Genomic DNA, 20,826 nt, shown 5'->3' with positions numbered 1-20,826 from the left:
GAATATAAACGAACTATACTGCGGGGTAATCACCACAAATATGTAAACTATCAACTGTCTCGGTGGTGATAATCACAACAGTTTTACCATCTGTGATGTTTATCTGAAGTTATTACTACGAACAGCAAGTCTTGTCATATTCCCTGCATTGCATCGCATTGCATTTGCTGTGTGCTACGCACACTACTAGGCACAAACATTTGCAACACTGAGCAGTACTGAGAAGCTAAAACAGCTAATTTTGCTAATGAGGAAGTCGGCCCTAGCACACAGCAGAGATTGCCTGACTCTGTCCTCTGTATGGCTCTGGTCAGAACTATCCATAATTAGTGAGAGACACAAGCATCTGCACTGTGTACAATATTGCGACCACACACACACACACACACACACACACAGGCAGCGTGTGTGGTGTCAAATGTCATGTATTAAGGTTGAGGTTAAGCAAAAGAGACTGTTCCCGATTTCTGAGACAACACAAGCAGTTTTAGTTCCTATGACACTGTCCAGATAAATCATTTAGAAACTTTTGTGGTTTTGAGTTCACTCTCTTTACACCAGGAATAACACCACTTCCCTAGTTCACACATAAACAGTGAAATGTGGAAATGTGTCCCCCACACACTACCCACAACCACCAAAGTGTGGCACACCCCACCTCTACCTCCTACTAATTCACACACATCATTACTGCTTGTTCTTTATCTCTATTTAACTCTGTTTAAAAAAAACGTAATTGATTTAACTTTTTTCTTTAATCATTTCCTTTCCTCATTTTCTTTAAACCTTTGCATTTTATATTTCAACAATCATGTATTATATATAATAATAAAATGTAATTTATATGTAATAATAATTTATACAATTATGTATTATTATACTATATCGCAGATTCTATATCCTTTTTTTGGTGAGGGCACATTCGATCATCACTCCACGATTTATTAACTCCCCATGTATAATATAGAGTATATCAACCTCCTAGGACACTGACCTTATGTAATGTTAAAAAAATACATTTTGTCATGGGTTAGGGTTTAGGGCAGCGGTTCTCAACCTTTTTAAACAGACCTCATCATGAGCCAATGCCCCAATAAGTATTAAAAAATAATGCCCCTGGGGGAGAGTGCTGGGGTGCAGGGCGCTAAGCTCCCTACATTTGGGCTTGCATGCCCACCCACGGGGACCCCGGTTCATGTCCGGCCGGGGTCATTTCCCGATCCTCCCCTATCTCTCTGTCCCATTCGCTTCCTGTTGCCATCTTCAACTGTCCTGTCGGTTCACTTCGGTTGTTTCTGGTGTACACGTACAGCGAGCCTCAGAAATTCAGAGAAATTGCACAATGTCTTTACAATGTGTCATTCCTGCCACACAAACTCAGATGCCTTACTACTGGACAATGAACTAATTAGGTATTTTGTCCCAAATGGTCATGGTTTGGGTCCCCATTTGACCGACTGACTAAGCTTGCTTCATTAGCCTATCTTTTTTAGATTTACATTTAAGCACAAGAGCGCAAACACAGTTTTACAGTTATGACATTCAACCATCCATGACAATGGATTACGCTGTGGGTTGTCCAATTGCAACAGAGACCATATGCCCATCTCACTATCCAACCTCCCATCTTTGCCTTGATCTGTGGCCTCGTGCTTTACTGACACCCCCGCGTCCGTGGAGAAATCAGTGTCCCTGCTGACAGCCTTGGCACAACAACTTTTTGGGGTCTTTTCCCCAATCAATCTCCCGACTACAAATGAGGAAAGGACCTTTGAATTGTGTGTTTAAGAGATATGGAATAAAACTTGCCTCACATGTACAGGGCCAAGATGGGAGGTTAGATAATGAAGTGGACCACTTAGCCGGGGAGCCAAAGTCCCAAAATTGGGTTGGACCTGACATGGCTTGCCATACTTTTTATTTGTGATTTTTTGGATAGTTCTATCCCTTAGGGAAAATAATTGGAGGGTCTGCTCGGGCGGAAATATCGCGAAAAAAAGTTGTGCCTATACGAATGTATGTACCCTTCATTTTTTTAGAGAAATTTCTGAAAAATGAAAAATGACCTGAAATCCTTGGTGGCTTGGGTAAGCTGTCAATAAAGGCTTTCCAGGTGCACAGGACATACATGCTGACAACATTCAATAGAAAAAATATTCTTAAACCACATTTCAATAGGATTTTGACTCAATTTTGTGCTTAAAAATTAGGCGTTTTTTCACTTTTTTGCTATATTTTCATCTTTACCTCATTGGCAATCAAGTTTTTCTTCATGTTTTGACATTAAACAATATGCCATTCTTTTTATTACGAAGTATAGTGATACCACAACAAAAACTATGAAAATACAGCCAAAATCAATGGATCTGCGATGACTGTAGTGTATGTACCCTTCATTTTTAGAGAGAATTTTCTGAAAAATGAAAAATGACCTGAAATCCTTGGTGGCTTGGGTAAGCTGTCAATAAAGGCTTTCCAGGTGCAAAGGACCCATCTACTGATGATATCCAATAAAGAAAATATTGTTAAACCACATTTGTACATGATTTTGGCTCAATTTTATGACCTAAAATTAGTCGGTTTTTTTCACTTTTTTTGCTATATGTTCATAATTTCTTCATTGGCAATCAAGTTTTTCTTCATGTTTTGACATCAAACAATATGCCATTCTTTTTATTAAGCAGTATGCTGTGATACCACAGCAAAAAACATGAAAATACAACCAAACTCAATGGATCTGTGGGGACTCCAACTCTAGTTGGTGATCAACAGGCCCAGAAAGTCAATAGAATTTCAGCCTACAATCAAAATGCTGAAATGCATGCTGAATACTGAGCAATATGACACACACACACACACACACACACACACACACACACACACACACACACACACACACACACACACACACCTAATCTGGGGATCCTACAATGATCTCCACCCCAGGTGACACCCTGCATACTGTACATGCTTCGTACATACCCCACACATACATAGCCCTACTTCCTGGATGTGACACAGTGAGCTATGTACACAGATGGGGGCAAAGGCGGGCCTACACAAAGCCTGGAAAGCCTATATTTTCAGGAATCACATAACCCATTGCAGTTTGCACACAGGGCAAACTGTTCTACATAGGACATCATCGCCAGCATGCTTCATACACTACTGGAGAACATGGAGCTGAGGAACACATATGCACATTTTTGGACCACAGTTTGGCCTCCAGCACCATCCAGCCATAGCGTCTTTGGTCTAAACCCCACTATCTGAGACTGTACAACCGTCATGTACTGTGGATTTCCTCTCTAACTGCTCCCTCTTGTTATCAACACCAGCACACCTCAAGGGTGTGTGCTAAGCCCTCTGTTCTACACCCTATCCATCCACAACTGCCTCTTTCTCCTCATTTGCTGACACGTTGTCGCACTAATTATGAATGAAGACAAGACATACTACAGGAACATCTTCCGCCGTGGTGTAACGACAATTACTTCGTATTGGACTCCAAAAACAACAAGGGAATCATTGTGGACTTTCACAAAAACAATCACAGAAGTCACAGACCCCTCTGGTGACTCATACAGTGGTGGAGAGGGTCAGCAGCTTTAAATCCCTGGAGGACGTGTCCTGGAGTATTCACATGGCCTCAGTGGTCAGCAAGGCCCAACAATATCTCTTCTACCAGAAGAAACTGATGGGCTACCAAATCCTGAAGCCACTGTTGATCAACTTCCACATCTGTGCCATCAGAGGACAAGAGTAGGCACTCCAGCATGTGATGACAACAGCTCAGAAAATCCCTGGGATGCCTCTACCAGAGATTAGTACTATCAACCACGCGCACTGTCAGGATGTGGACACCAAAAGCAGAAGAAGTGCTGAAATACTGCTTTGAGTCCACTGATTGGTCTGTTCTGCAGCTGCTGAAACATCTGCATGGGGGAGTTCCCAGTAGTTTGGTACAAATTTGTGTATGTGCATGTTAAATGGGCAAACATCCTACACGTTTTAATGTCATCAACGGGGTATGACGGGGGAACATTTTATCTGCAGCCTTATTCAATGCTTATATGGATGAAATGAGATATGACAAACAAGTTTTATAGTTGCTGATAGTTGGTGTTGACTAATCACTTGCCATATGCAGCCAACCTTACCATTCTATCCCCAAGTAAGAGTTAGTTCCAACAGCTCCTTTATATCTGTTCTGATTATGGGGTAGGCTATACCACCTACTTTTGCTACAACACTACCACATGCTTTTGCTATACCCCACATGCAAGTTTCCATAATGACACTGCAATTGTGAGGTGTATCAAGGGTGGGTAGGATGGGGAGTACAGGCGACAGGTGGATAACTTGGTGCCGGACCAACTAGCTGCAGCAGAATTCCATAAAAACTAAGGAGACGGTGCTTGACATAAGGAGAACCACCCCTCCACTCTATCAGAAAGGGTTCTACACAGTGTGGTCTAAAACGTCAGCATCGGAAAGGTCTCACACACTGTTGTGTTGTATGACCACCCTTTTCTTAAATTATGATACAAATTTGGTGTTGTATTGTCTTAATAAATGTATACAATGTCTGGACTTACTTTCACCAAGTTTTCACCAATGCAAGATCTTGTATTGATGATGGTAGAGTCTGGACACTATGTAACACCTTCTCCAGCATATCCCAAAGATTCTCAGTGAGGTTGAGGTATAGACTCTGTGGTGGCCAATCCATGTGTAACAATGATCGCTCATGCTTCCTGAACCATGATTTTATAATTTGAGCCTGATTAATCTTGAAATATGCCTGTATTTTTTTTTAAATCCATTGATATAATTGCATATTGATTCAGCTTTCCAAATACAAAGTATTTCAGTGACTGTTGATGGAAATTATTTAACCCCTCAAACAGACTAGCATATTTTATATGACCTTATATGGTCATTTCTTTAAAGAAGTTTTAAGAAGTTAGAAACAAGTTGTTGCACCTATTGGTTCAGGGAACACAATTGGTATTAACCTCCTCAGAGTTTAGATCTCTCATTCAGATTCTTGAGGTTGGTTGGAGAAGGCTTTACATAGTGTTCAAATTCTACCATCATACAATACCTTGGTAAAAACTTAAAGCAACACTAGATGGAAAAAGTCCAGATATTGCAGATTGAGTGTGACCTTATAATATGCACCATATGCATTTTTTGCCTGCCTGAATTTGATACATATTATTATGGTTACCCCACTCTCTGGAAGATGAGGGCCCACAACTTTCAAGCTATAAGTGAGCTTATTCCTGGTAATGAATGGGCATTTAATCGCTAGAACCTCATCTCCATGGCATACTGCTGTATGTATAGGTGCTGTGTGTATATGATGTGTATTACAGAACAGTATGTGTGTGGTTGTGTGAAATGCCTTATGGCTAAATGTGTGTTACATGTTAAATATGTTGTGCAATAATATGTATCACGTTTTGCATATCTATTTATTTATGCTGCTAGAGACCTTAATTTCCTTCAGGATTGATAGTTATGTACTCTACTCAACAGTACACACAGTGTATCTTTCAGAATTTTGAGAGTAGTCTAGGCTTTCCTCTGGGTTACTGTGCCTGCAGATGGCAGAAGGTGTTGAATGGTAGTTGTGTAATTCTGCGGTCTCCCCCTTCTGTGAAAATAGCTCACTGTCACATCCACAAAGTATGTACAGAGTGTACGGGTGATGTACTGTACGTAGTAGTACATGTACGTTGTGGGGGGTGTCACCTGGGATGCAAATCATTGTAGAATCCCCAGATTACTTGTGTGCGTGTGTGTGTGTGAGAGAGGATGTATGTCATTGCTAAGTATACAGTGTGCTTTTCAGCATTTTGATTGTAGCCGGAAATCCTATTGAGTTTCCGGGCCTATTGATCACCAACTAGAGGTGAAATCGCACAGATCCATTGATTTTGGTTGTATTTTTTATATATTTTTTTGCTGTGGAATCAGTATACTGCTTAATAAAAAGAATGGCATATTGTTTGATGTCAAAACATGAAGAAAAACTTGATTGCCAATGAAGAAATTATGAAAATATAGCAAAAAAGTGAAAAAACGCCTAATTTTAGGTCATAAAATTGAACCAAAATCATGTACAAATGTGGTTTAACAATATTTTCTTTATTAGATATCATCAGTAGATGTGTCCTTTGCACCTGGAAAGCCTTTATTGACAGCTTACCCAAGCCACCAAGGATTTCAGGTCATTTTTCATTTTTCAGAAATGTCTCTCTAAAAATGAAGGGTACATACACTACAGTCATCACAGATCCATTGATTTTGGTTGTATTTTCATAATTTTTGTTGTGGTATCACTATACTTCTTAATAAAAAGAATGGCATATTGTTTGATGTCAAAACATGAAGAAAAACTTGATTGCCAATGAGGTAAAGATGAAAATATAGCAAAAAAGTGAAAAAACGCCTAATTTTGAAGCATAAAATTGAGTCAAAATCCTATTGAAATGTGATTTAAAAATATTTTTTCAATTGAATGTTGTCAGCATGTATGTCCTGTGCACCTGGAAAGCCTTTATTGACAGCTTACCCAAGCCACCAAGGATTTCAGGTCATTTTTCATTTTTCAGAAATTTCTCTCGAAAAATGAAGGGTACATACATTAAAATAGGCACAACTTTTTTTCGCGATATTTCCGCCCGAGCAGACCCTCCAATTATTTGTCCTAAGGGATAGAACTAACAAAAAAATCACGAATAAAAAGTATGGCAGGCCATGTCAGGTTCCTCCCATTTTAAAGCACTTTTGAGAGTTTGGCTCCCCGGCTAACTGTAGTAGTGGAATGCAGAACACTGGCCCCACCTTGTGGAACTTTCGGATGCAATGTTTGAAGCTCCAATGCACTGCACTATGAACTGAAAGGTGTGTTTTTGTCATTGCATTATATTACAGTACCTTTCACCTAGCTGACAGATTTATCCAAAGCAACTTACAGTTTTTTTTAAAGTTATTACAGGGTTTGGTGCATTGTTCAAGGGCACCTCAGTCATGGAGTGAGATGGGGAGTGAAAAAGTGGGGTTCGAACCTGCAACCCTCTGATCTTAAGTCTTGACCGTGGGGCCAAAGCTGCAGGTGTGTTGTTAAAGGCGAGTGCACAACTAGCCGATCCGACCAGACGTCCCAACTACGACTAGTCAGTTGTCTGTCTGCTCCCCTCGTGCTTGATTGGACACAGTTTGCTCCACGAAAAAACCGCGCAGACTGCACCTGCCGTGGACACTCCCCCGGGTAGCACCCAGAGGGATTTTGTTATAGGGCCTATAGTAACTTCCGCGTTTGAGAGCTCGCGGTTCGGCTGTCCTTGTTTAATGTTTTCATGTTTTTGCGAAGTCAATTCTCTACTTTTCGCAAGGTAGTCACAAGTAGGAGTTGAATGCATTAATGACTCTAAATAGGCTAAATAGGCAAGACCGCATTCTATGTCTTGTCTTTTGAGCACAAAACTCTACGACTTTCGCGGTTTCATTAGCCTACTTCACTGTTGACTAGTTGACTACGAGGAAAATGGGCATTGTCTTAACAATCACAGTGTAATGCTACGCAACATGCACGTTGTCCTTTTTTGGCTTTGTAATAGGACATTTTGTCAAGGGGTAGAATGAATGCAAAGTGGAACACATTTACAATAGGCAGACGGTAATTTTCCAATATCTAGCTGTATATTAATGCGGATGAAAATGATGCTGTCGAATAGACTATCCTGCTAATCGACCTCAACGTTTGTCCAATTTCGGGCAGCACTTAAGCGATTTCAAGCTGGTTTATGAATCTGGGCAGGCGGACCATTTCGCCCTCTCTCTCCCCCTCCACTCCAAAGTCAATCTCCACTCATCACACATCGGCGCATGCATGAATCAAAAAATCTTAACACATTTGTAAAAGCCTTATAGTCTAGGTCAGTAGTTCATTTCTGTGCTTCATCTTCCGATTTTTGCCCAAGTTTTTCGTCTCGCAGAGGTTGCTCAGATACAACAAATGAAGAGTTTTTTTTTCCCCCAAATGAGATATAGGCTATCCATGTGCGTGGATATATCTCATTTTGGAAAAGAGCTCTTCATGTGCTGGTTGGACCGTAGCATTTCATTAGTAAGTAAGTAAGTAAGTAAGTATGCCTTTAATAATCCCGCCATGGGGAAATTCGTTTGTTGCAGCAGTAACATACAGATAGTGCAGAGACAATAGACAGTGTACATACAACAACACAGGATAAATACTTAAAAAGATGTTAGGGGAAATATAAATGTCTCTGTTAAAAACCACAACAAGTACATTAGTAAGAATGAAAGTGCATTGTAAAAAGTGCATTAGCAGCTTCATAAAATGGAGGAGAGGGTGCTAGGACAATAATAAATAAGTAAGTTAAAAAGTTAAGAAGATAAAAAGACCATCACTACCATCCCTACCACCACTACCACCCCCACCACCACCACCACCATCAACATCATCATCATCATCATCACCATCACCATCAACATCATCATCATCCCCAAGGCTACCGCAGGGACTTAGTGTTATTATATAGTCTGACTGCAGAGGGAAGAAAGGCCCTGCGGTACCTCTCTGTTCTGCAGGGTTGAGACAGGGTTGAATGGACGTTTCTCACACGTGTGCGCCTTTTCTACTTGTTTTTAAGCGCATATGCGGATCCTTTCCTGCATGTAGCCTGCTGATTTCTAGACTGAGGTAACAACTAGAGGTAACAAATGCCCTCCCACCTCCTGCCCAGTTAGCACAAACCAATCACAGTCCGGCATGGAGCCCGACCACCGACGCTGTCCTCAACCCAACTGAACATGTTCAAAGTCTCCCGACGGAGACCCACGACCACCAACACAAGTGTGTGTGTGCAGGGAAGAGGGAGACCAGCCCCAGGGAGACAGGGGGCCCAGAGTTGGGTACTTAATACATTGTATGTACTGGATTTGGGGCCCTTTCGGCTAAGCGAAAGCTGTCAGCGGCACTGCGTTTGTGTGCGTGCGTGCATGTGTTCAAGCATGCGTGTGTGCGCACTATCTGTGTGGCAGAGTCTTGGAAAAGTGAGTAGTTCGTTGAGGTAACATGCCCAGACTTGCACTTGCTGAGTGCCAAGACACCTGTGTGTGTGTGTGTGTGTGTGTGTGTGTGTGTGTGTGTGTGTGTGTGTGTGTGTGTGTGTGTGTGTGTGTGTGTGTGTGTGTGTGTGTGTGTGTGTGTGTGCGTGCGTGCGTGCGTGCATGCAGGTGTTTCAGAGGAGAATATATGGCAGGAGCTTTGCCTGACAAGCATGAACGGTGTGTGTGTGTGTCTGTGTATATGAGTGATTCTCTAATTCGCCTACACTTTTAAGTCCGTGGATTTTATTTGGCAATTCCACTAACTATTAACTGCATCCAATGATGTTTTGGACATGTAAAGAAACTTGTTTTGCCCAAGAATGTTGATTCACAGTAATCATCACATTATGACAAAACTGTCAGAAAGACCACTGTCCTTTCCATTATACATGAAATTTGCCATTTTATGTGTGTCCACGAAAACTGTGTTAACTGTGTCACGGTCTGAAACCTCCTCCATAAATCAGTAATGGTTTGGTCTTAGGCCATACGAATAACATCACGTGATGTCATAACCTCTTTGGCAGGATACGGGAAGACTTTTTGGTAAATTTTGAGCTCCATCCTTCCATAATTTAATCCATTCTTTTTCATGTTCTCATAGCGGGAAAATTGCCTGTCAACTGTGTTATCAACATATTCATACGAATCTGAATTAGAAATCACATGTAGAAAAACACAGATAAAGCATACAGATACATGAATTGATTAAGGTGTTGTGGTGGAACTTCTGAGGTCCTCAGTTAGCACAACACCATAAAAATGGCTGAAATGTCAACGGTGTTACCGTCAATGGTGTTACAATTAAGTATGACAGTCAGGGTTGCCAGATGAGGCTGATGATTTCCAGCCCAAAAAATGATCAAAATCCGCCCTAAAAACCCGCCCAATTCGCCAAAGGTTTTTCTGATAGATGCCATTTTTACCCCCACACGGCCATCCTAAGCAGCCCAATTGGGCGGGAACCAGCCCAATCTGGCAACACTAATCCTTTTTCCATCCAATTCTGAAGCGACTTGTACCTTGTGTCGATTTTATTTAAAGCGACAAAAGTCGCACCAGAACCGTTTTCCATCAAAAAAGTACTTGAAGCGCATTGAAGCTACGTCACAATGCCTCTCGCTAATCCACATATTTCTGTCGCGCTTGGTCGTTTTCCATCCACTGCGTCGCTCTTTTAGAATGTTTGTGTCAAAAGAAAAATAGACTTTATCGCGCGTGAGAATATAGCCTTGACCGACAAAACAAGATGGACAGTCTACGTGTCGTGTTATTAATAATCAATATACTATCCGCAATAATTGTGATCAGGAAAAGGATGACAGCCCGGAGAAGGCGACTCGCATAGCCTACTGTGATTTTTACTAGTAGACTACTCGCAGATAGCCAGTACTAACCTGGCAGCACCAGGTGCTGTTTGTGGTGGGAGATGGACGTGCCAACATAGCCTACGGACCGTCAGTTTATGACTGATTTTCGAGTTAGCAAACATCTGTTTCGAGAGAGAGACTATGTGCTTGTAGAGCCACATATGAGGCCTGACCCTGCGAGCAGGGAGAGCAGAGGGAAACGGGTGGCACAATAGCACTTTTTAAGTTAGCTTTAGGCACTACAAAACAATTACAATTTTACAAACAGCCCCTGGCAAAAAAGTATGGAATCACCTGTCGTGGAGGTTGTTCATTCAGTGATTTTATTTATTTATTTATTTTAAGAAAAATGAGACCCGACCCAAAACTGCCTAGTCTGAACAGCAAGGGCATCGGAAGGCAATAAAGGACTATACAAACGAAATAACTTCACACTTCTCTGACAGCAGACAGAGACAGGGCATACAGGCCATCAGACTACAGTAGGCCTAGACCCGTGAGAGCAACACCTCCCCGCCCTCCATGACCAACCCCTGTACCTGTCCTCCTGTCTGAAAAGGACTAGCTAACATCAACTGAATGAACATCTTACATCAGTGTTTCCCAACCTTTTTTGTCTTGTGTACCCCTAAGCCTTTTTGTCATACCATGAGTACCCCCTCACTCATGCTCTATATCCCAATGTGACTATGCTCCATGCTTTTTTTTTTTTTTCATTTTTCCAAGTACCCCCTGCAGTGTGCTCACGAACCCCTAGTGGTACACGTACCCCTGGTTGGGAAACACTGTCCTACATGACAGGTGATTTTTTATTTTGTCTGAGGCTGTACGCCTAATCACATGGTAAAATTTGCAGTCTCAAGTCAACACTGCTTAGAGCATATGGTCCCACTCATTTTAGTGTTATTGTACTGTTGAATTAACACTTGAAGAGTTGAATTTAACATTATAAAGCAGAGGAGAAGATCCTGAGTCAGCTGAGGAGGACACTGAGGCAGCGGCAATAAGAGATACCCTGATGCGTCACCTGATGCCTCACATGCATTTGTGAAAGATCACAGAATTCACATCAAGTGAATATGTATATTAAAAGCAAACAAACATGGGCATTTTTCATAAAAATACATTTAATAAATATTCATAATTAGTATTAAATATAAAATAACATTAAATGGTAAGGCCACTTGGCTGCTTGAAGAGGCAATGGGCGGGTTATTCTGATGCTCCAAACTGGCGCTTGACGGACGTTCTCAGAGAAGTTAGCATCTCTCCATCTTCCTCCTCCTGCCTCTTGACTTTTCAGTAAGTCCGACAGCTGCTGACTCTATGCAGCTAGTAAAGACTTTTTCTTCAGTGGCCTGCGAAACAGGCGACTACCTCCTGCTGCACCTGGGGTGGGGCCTGGGGGCTCTGAATCCTCCATGGTCACTTGTCCACTGTAGTCTTCTATTACATGAGGAAACACATAAAATACAAACACATTTAATTAAGTTATCTGAGACATGGTATTACACTAGAGTTTTTTTTTAATCCAAGTTAAAGGGTGTCAACTACATATTAGCCTGAAGTAAGCGTGAACATATTCAGTTCCAATGATTTAATGGATATCAGTGTTAAGAATATTTTGAAGCTGTTTATCAAAATGACACCTCAACCTCTGACAAGAGAAAACTGAGTACACCCCTATTTGAAAATGCATAGAAAGGTCTTCAGTGAGGCATGATTTGCTTCAGTGTTTTGGACCATTTCTTGTGGACTGATAATACCAAGATAAACAAATTTGCTTTAGATGGTGTCAAGTACGTGTGACAGTACCCAAGTCAGTAGTTCGAAGACAACAGTGTGTTTTGCCTCCAGTGAGGCATGGTACTAGTACTGACATGGTTTGACATGAATGCTGCCAACATTTGGATGCTTACAATACAGGTAAGTTAAAGTGAATAAAGTCCTAAACACTGCTTGTCTTCTGTTAAATTGAATAGTGAGAGCGTAACGTTTCGTCCCTCAGGTCTTAATCAGGCAAAGTGCATCCTTGACAAGCAGTAGGCCTACCAGCACTATGAGTACCAGTGATGAAAGAAGTGCAGGGCATAGTGTCAGTGTCAGACAAGTCACCTAGAGGCAGTGACCGAGGCAAAAGGTTACTCCAGCAGGAGACCTTTTGCATATGTACTATTTAAACATGATGTCCCCCAATGGTGTTATTGAAGATTTTGACATCAAACCATTCTTGTACATCTAAATTTAACAAAAGAGAAGCAGTGTTGCAGACTTTATTCACTTCACTGGACTATTCTATTACTCTTTCACTGGATTAATACTTTTATTGTCCTGCACCTGGCTCTTTCAGGGCATTTTTGCATAGGGGTGCCGGAGTACTCACTTTGGTCAGATGTTGAATTGTTTAAAAAAACAAAAACAAAAAAACAACTTTTGTGATACACAATGTTAGCATGAATAACATGACATTCAAAAGCATGATGATCCTGACTTACCAGCACCCTCTTCTTCCTCATCATCCCCTTCATCCTCTTTCTCGTCTTCCACACCAGATTGGTCATCAGGGGGAACTATTTGTACAGAGCCAGACGAACAATGTAAACAGTGAGAAATCGTTTATCAGATCCATAGCTTCATTAGCAAAAGTCAGTCCTCGTCTTTCTGTTTACTTAGCTACTGCGCTATTTCTATTTGAGTATCGTGTCCTGTTTGATACAAACATATCATTACTTGTGCGAACGATATACGAGGGGGGAAGATTACAAAGTAGAACTAGTAGTCAGCCTGCCATCAGCAGCTAAGGTGCTTAAATAAACTTTTGATGGCATTTTTTGTTAAAAGTTGGCAACCATGCCAGAAGTTATCAGCATGGGCTAAGGTTTCAGAATCACCTGGTTGCCAACGCGGAACTTGACCTTTAAGGTCAAATATGAAGGTCAAGAGGTCAACCACGGTCAAATAACAGTGTTATTTAGTTAAAAATTGTTACAAAGGTGTTAAAAGTGGGCAACCATGCCAGAAGCCATCAGCACGGACTAAGGATTCAGAATCAACTTGTTGCCAACACTGAACTTGACCTTTAGGGTCAAATTTGAAGGCCAAAAGGTCAAAAACAGGGTATTTTCTTGCTAGTCTTTGTTGGGAACTGTATATTCATGGAATTCTTTTTCAAAAGTTGGCAACCATGCCAGAAGTTATCAGCATGGGCTAAGGCTTCAGAATCACCTGGTTGCCAACATGGAACTTGACATTTAGGGTCAAATCTGAAGGTCAAAAGGTCAAACACGGTCAAATAACAGTACCAATATGTTATTTAGTTTAAAAAAAAAAGATGTTAAAGTGGGCAACCATGCCAGAAGTCATCAGCATGGACTAAGGATTCAGAATCAACTTGTTGCCAACACGGAATTTGAGCTTTAGGGTCAAATTTGAAGGTTAAAAAGGTCAAACACCATGTGAGCGATTCTACGATTTCCCTACGCTTTTGGCAAAAGCAAAATGTCAATTATCAGTATTTTTTTTCAACTAAATGACCTAAATGTTTACATAGTGTATATATTTAAGTTTCCAAACAAACAAATTGCCAAGCTTAATCTTAAATCATTTGATAAATACTCTAATGAAAGCGAACATTTGCTTAATTATTTTGTCAACAGTGTTATGGACAAATACTATGTCATTTCAAACATATATAAAAATACTACAGAGTTGAAACAATATATGTTTGAAAGTGCTTATGTCCCTTAGCAGTAATGTTGTCATTAATCTGTGCAACTGATATAGAAAATGTGATTGTTGAGCTTCATAAGTAGGATTTTATGAGTCACTGTGATACAGACTGACACATTTTTCATTATAAATCCCTGTAACGTCTGATTTGAATATAGTCACCCTCCTTACACAAGACTTCCTTCTCCAGAGATAATCCCTAGTGTATGTTCATAGGATTTTTCCAACACATAAGGGATCAATAGCGCAAAAACACTTTCAAAACAGTCAACGGTGTTACTCAACTGTGTTACGGTCAACAGTGCAGGGGAACAAGTCGGCACTTTTTTAGGAGAAAAAAACAGAGCAGACAAACCCATCTCCCTAGAACACAAATTATTTTGTTTGTTTGTCTGTCAATATGGATATAAATTGGCAAAAACATACTCCTCAACTGTCATCAGTGTTGCCAGATTGGGCTGGTTCCCGCCCAATTGGGCTGCTTAGGATGGCCGTGTGCGGGTAAAAATGGCATCTATCAGAAAAACCTTCCCACTGCCATATAAATCAATAGAATTGGGCGGGTTTTTAGGGCGGATTTTGATCATTTTTTGGGCTGGAAATCATCAGCCTCATCTGGCAACCCTGACTCTCATACTTAATTGTAACACCATTGACGGTAACACCGTTGACATTTCAGCCATTTTTATGGTGTTGTGCTAACTGAGGACCTCAGAAGTTCCACCACAACACCTTAATCAATTCATGTATCTGTATGCTTTATCTGTGTTTTTCTACATGTGATTTCTAATTCAGATTCTTATGAATATGTTGATAACACTCTTGACAGGCAATTTTCCCGCTATGAGAACATGAAAAAGAATGGATTAAATTATGGAAGGATGGAGCTCAAAATTTACCAAAAAGTCTTCCCGTATCCTGCCAAAGAGGTTATGACATCACGTGATGTTATTCGTATGGCCTAAGACCAAACCATTACTGATTTATGGAGGAGGTTTCAGACCGTGACACGGTTAACACAGTTTTCGTGGACACACACAAAATGGCAAATTTCATGTATAATTGAAAGGACAGTGGTCTTTCTGACAGTTTTGTCATATTGTGATGATTACTGTGAATCAACATTTGCAATCGTCTTGGGCAAAACAAGTTTCTTTACATGCTAATATGAAGACTGAATCTGACATTTGGAAAACAGGACGGCATGAAAACGCCAAAAACCAGTATTAAATATTCATTCTTGCTGAGGTAAATAATGCTATGTCTACACTTTCTGTATTATATGAAAGATAAATGTTTTCTAATGTCCAAAACATCATTGGATGCAGTTAATAGTTAGTGGAATTGCCAAATAAAATCCACGGACTTAAAAGTGTAGGCGAATTAGAGAATCACTCATGTATATTAAGGTTTGACTTTTTGGGGGATTGTGTTCCTGGAAATCTTTTTCAAAAGTTAGTAACCATGCTAGAAGTTATCAGCATGGACTAAGGTTTCAGAATCACCTGGTTGCCAAGAGGGAATTGACCTTTAAGGTCAAATATGAAGGTCAAAAACAATGTATTTTCTGGTTAGTCTTTTTTGGGGATCTTTATATCCATGGAATTATTGTTTTCAAAAGTTGGCAACCATGCTAGAACGTATCAGCATGGACTAAGGTTTCAGAATCACCTGGTTACCATATGGAACTTGACCTCTAAGATCAAATTTGAAGGTCAAAAGGTCAACTGAGATCAATACAAAAAACAGTTTTTTGGTGATGTGCTTTCATAAAATAGTTGTTTGCATGGTACTGTATATTGAGGCCTATAATTTAATGTTTGATTTGGCTTATCATGGTGGGGCTCTGGCCTGTCAGACTTAGATATTCATCATAGCTCATTAGCATAAAATTAACTTAAACTTGTATTTTTTTTTTATTTTCATTCTGGTCATCTCAATTACTTTATTCTTCTTTGTGAAGCACATTAAGCTGCTGGTATGAAATGGGATATGCCTTGGCTCACCAGTGAATTTGCTTCTTTCCATAGAAAAAATAATGACTTCAGTTATTTCTGATGTGTTTCAAATGGTTATAGCAATGAAGGACACTTGCTGATTTGCTATGTCATATCATGGTTAGGAAATAACCTACAGTAAGAGTAGAGCAAGTATTGCACACTTCTCTTGATGTTCTCATGACTACTGTAGAATGTTCTGTTACAATTTCCCAGGCTTGAGTTTTTGTGTCACCTGTATAAAGCACCATGCTTATCTTCGGGTATTGAACTATTTTCAGAAGACAAAAAGGCAATTGATATGTTACCACCAAGTGATGCATATGGATTGCATCTTGCATAAGCAAATCAGCAGGCAAATATATGGCTGCAGTCTGACAAAGTACATATTAACAAAGACACTGAGGAGACAGGTGGTTGGAAAGTTGTAGACTTGATGGCTGTGTGGTAAAGGAAACCTCCAGTTCCACATAGTAGCTTAGGACTGATAAGATGTGGTTGTGGAACCAAGTGGGCAATACATGCCTGCAGTTGCCTGAGGAATGGACAGCCCTGTATACCTGCATGTGATTAAAATGTAGAATGTTTAAACGCCGTAGGGATAGAACATGATCTGGATGACACAACCTTTTTGTAATAACAGCAACAATAGCTCCTTTAAATACATAAATATCCAGTATGTACTGACATCACATTTGAATTTGAATTATTGTTTTAATTATTATTGAAGTAAAGAAACAATATGATCAATTACATTCTTGTTATTGACAATTTGCAATAATCACTTTCACTCATACCCTAATAATAAAGACTATATAACTTCTAAATATACAGTCCCCTAAAGTATTGGAACAGAAAGGCAAATGTCCTTGTTTTTGTTGTTCACTGAGTACTTGGGGCTCTAAGTAGAATTAAAAGGTTAATTAATCACTGTCCCGAGTCATCTGATACTTACAGTAGGTGAAGTGTGACTCTCGCGACCACTTCCACCGTCCACTGTCAGAAAACCCCAAATGCAACTTTTGACAGCGCTGTCCGCTTCGGGAGAAACCTCATCAAAGCAGTGTTTTATTTTCTTTACAATTATTTGTTCCAATACTTTCACTCATCTAAAATGATTTAAATAATATGAAATATCTCCTCCAGGTACTAATTATTCAATACATAATGCAAAAAACTTATATTTTATGGAAGCACATCACAAAAAAAAAAAAAAACACTTTTTTTTTTTCTTTATCCCGGTTGACCTTTTGACCTTCAAATTTGACCTTAAAGGTCAGGTTCCATGCTGGCAACCATGGACCATGAAACCTTAATCCATGCTGATAACTTCTAGCATGATTGTCAACTTTTGAAAAAGAATTCCATGAATATGAAGCCCCCCTCCAAAAAAGGCAAACAAGAAAATGCATTATTTTTGAAATTCAAATTTGACCTTAAAGGTCAAGTTCCATGTTGGCAACCAGGTGATTCTGAAACCTTAGTCCATGCTGATACCATCGAGCATGGCTGCTTACATTTGAAAAATAATTCCATGAATATACAGTTCCCAAAATAGACTAACCAGAAAATACATTGTTTTTGACCTTTTGACCTTTAAATTTGACCCTAAAGGTCAAGTTCCGTGTTGGCAACAAGTTGATTCTGAATCCTTAGTCCATGCTGATGACTTCTGGCATGGTTGCCCATTTTTAACATCTTTTTAACAATTTTTAACTAAATAACACTGTTATTTGACCGTGGTTGACCTTTTGACCTTCATATTTGACCTTAAAGGTCAAGTTCCGTGTTGGCAACCAGGTGATTCTGAAACCTTAGCCCATGCTGATAACTTCTGGCATGGTTGCCAACTTTTAACAGAAAATGCCATCAAACATATATTTTTCGGGCTTGGCAGGCTGACTATAGAAGACATTTATGTAAACAGCTGTACTACCTGGAGTCTTATGTGACACCTGAGGCTATCTATTAGCAAGTTTACAGTAGCAAGTTCCCTGTCGGATAATGTAGCCAGGTTAACACCAGCCTCCTACCAACAACAATTAATCCACTCACCGGTGCTGTCAACAGCAGAGGACCTCGCAACCACGACCGGCCTGGCACCCAGTAGCTAGCTGGTCCATTTCTTCGAAAAAATCAAAACAGCGTTTTCCCCCAGCCCCATTCATTGACGCCTGCCTTTTCTCGACCAAACTTAGCTTTCAAATTCTCGCGCATATAATAACAGCACTGCGCATGTACGAACTTCCTACGTCGCTTTAACGCTTTTCCATCAATTTTATGTCGACTTATCTCTAGCCAATCCACCTTTTTAGAGCGATATAAATGAGGTCGACAAAGCTGGCGTTGAAGCGACTTAACCGCTTTTCCATCACTTGTGTCGCATCAACTTTTTAATGCGCATTATTTTAAAGCGACTTTATATTGGATGGAAAAAGGATTACTGATGACAGTTGAGGAGGAGTATGTTTTTGCCAATTTATATCCATATTGACAGACAAACAAACAAAATAATTTGTGTTCTAGGGAGATGGGTTTGTCTGCTCTGTTTTTTTCTCCTAAAAAAATGCCGACTTGTTCCCCTGCACTGTTGACCGTAACACCGTTGAGTAACACCGTTGACTGTTTTGAAAGTGTTTTTGCGCTATTGATCCCTTATGTGTTGGAAAAATCCTATGAACATACACTAGGGATTATCTCTGGAGAAGGAAGTCTTGTGTAAGGAGGGTGACTATATTCAAATCAGACGTTACAGGGATTTATGATGAAAAATGTGTCAGTCTGTATCACAGTGACTCATAAAATCCTACTTATGAAGCTCAACAATCACATTTTCTATATCAGTTGCACAGATTAATGACAACATTACTGCTAAGGGACATAAGCACTTTCAAACATATATTGTTTCAACTCTGTAGTATTTTTATATATGTTTGAAATGACATAGTATTTGTCCATAACACTGTTGACAAAATAATTAAGCAAATATTCGCTTTCATTAGAGTATTTATCAAATGATTTAAGATTAAGCTTGGCAATTTGTTTGTTCGGAAACTTAAATATATACACTATGTAAACATCTAGGTCATTTAGTTGAAAGAAAATACTGATAATTGACATTTTGCTTTTGCCAAAAGCGTAGGGGAATCGTAGAATCACTCCCCATGTCTCATTGCCTGAGGCCTTATTATTGTCATGTGCATCAGAGTGGCCTTTGGGCACCAGAAACTGGCTTTGAGCCTTACCCGAGAGAGAGAGAGAGAGAGAGAGAGAGAGAGAGAGAGAGAGAGAGAGAGAGAGAGAGAGAGAGAGAGAGAGAGAGAGAGAGGGTGGAGAGAGAGAGAGAGAGAGAGAGAGAGAGAGAGAAGGGATGGGTAGGTTAGGTATTCAGGTATTCAGACTGTTGCGTCAAGAGAGGTGTCCTGACACAGGTCAGAGAGAAATATAAAGGGAGAGGAAAGAGAGAGGGGAGGGAGAGAGAGATATACAGAGACAGAGATAGACAGACAGGGAGATAGGGGGGAAGGAGTTATGAGAGAGAGAGAGAGAGAGAGAGAGAGAGAGAGAGAGAGAGAGAGAGAGAGAGAGAGAGAGAGAGAGAGAGAGAGAGAGAGAGAGAGAGAGAGAGAGAGAGAGAGAGAGAGAGAGAGAGAGAGAGAGAGGTGTGTGCATAGAGGGAAGCGGGACAGCTGTGTCAGGTGAAGTGTAGAGGTGTGTTCAGAGAAGTGTGTGGCTGGCCACCCATTGCAGAGCTGTTGGGAGAAACTGAAGGATTGCTACTTTCAACAAAGCACCAGGCCACATACAACAAGAGTTAAGGAGGGAGGGACATATGCGTTGGGTGGGTAGAGAGAGAGAGAGAGAGAGAGAGAGAGAGAGAGAGAGAGAGAGAGAGAGAGAGAGAGAGAGAGAGAGAGAGAGAGAGATGAAGAGAGAGAGAGAGAGAGAGAGGACCGGCAGGTGTGTCTGACAGGTGGAACTGTAAAGGTGTAGCTGACAGCAGGTGTGTTCAGAAAGGTGTGTGGCCACATTGTAGTACGCTGAGCTGCTGGGAGATGCTGAAGGATTTCTATCTTCAACACGGTACATAACTCCACAGTAAGTTACGGACCTTCATATTGGTGTGTGTGTGTGTGTGTGTGTGTGTGTGTGTGTGTGTGTGTGCGTGCGTGCGTGTGTGTGCGTCCGTTTGTGCGTGTGTGCTGTTTAAATGTATGTGTAATTCCAGCTGAACTGTCAGTTCACTAAGTCAAGAACAGAATAATAGTGTCTGGCTGCATATGCATACATTTTGTTGGACGTTTGCAAGAGTTTGTTTATGTCGGTTTTACGCAGCAGTAGCTGTGTGTTTTCTCGCTCAATCACCAGCCTGTTTGTTTAAACAGACCTACTCTTTACAGACCAAACCAACCAGGTCAGCTGCTTTACTTACTACCTGGCTACCTGTCATCCTCTTAGCACACCTTGGGACCTGTTGCAGAACTATGTTTGTCCCCAAGTCTGTGTGTGTGCGAGCGTGTGTGCGTGTGCGTGTGTGTGCAGGATTGAGGGAAATTGAACCAGTGACTGCATTACTAATGTCA

The 20,826-nt window shown here is 40.6% G+C and overlaps 1 long non-coding RNA gene across 1 annotated transcript; it reads right to left on the bottom strand.

Annotated features, from left to right (window-relative positions):
* Positions 1–11,660: 11,660 nt before the first annotated feature.
* Positions 11,661–18,407, bottom strand: LOC134438874 (uncharacterized). Its single transcript, XR_010032684.1, has 3 exons — positions 18,299–18,407; positions 13,013–13,087; positions 11,661–11,963 (listed from the first exon to the last, which is right to left on the bottom strand). It is a non-coding gene; the product is annotated as an uncharacterized LOC134438874 (long non-coding RNA).
* Between the last annotated feature and the right edge of the window lie 2,419 nt (positions 18,408–20,826).

Source organism: Engraulis encrasicolus, chromosome 1 (genome assembly GCF_034702125.1).
Source record: "Engraulis encrasicolus isolate BLACKSEA-1 chromosome 1, IST_EnEncr_1.0, whole genome shotgun sequence".
Taxonomy (NCBI): Eukaryota; Metazoa; Chordata; class Actinopteri; order Clupeiformes; family Engraulidae; genus Engraulis; species Engraulis encrasicolus.
Note: the sequence above shows the minus strand (reverse complement) of the source record. Positions and strands in the feature narration are given on the sequence as shown.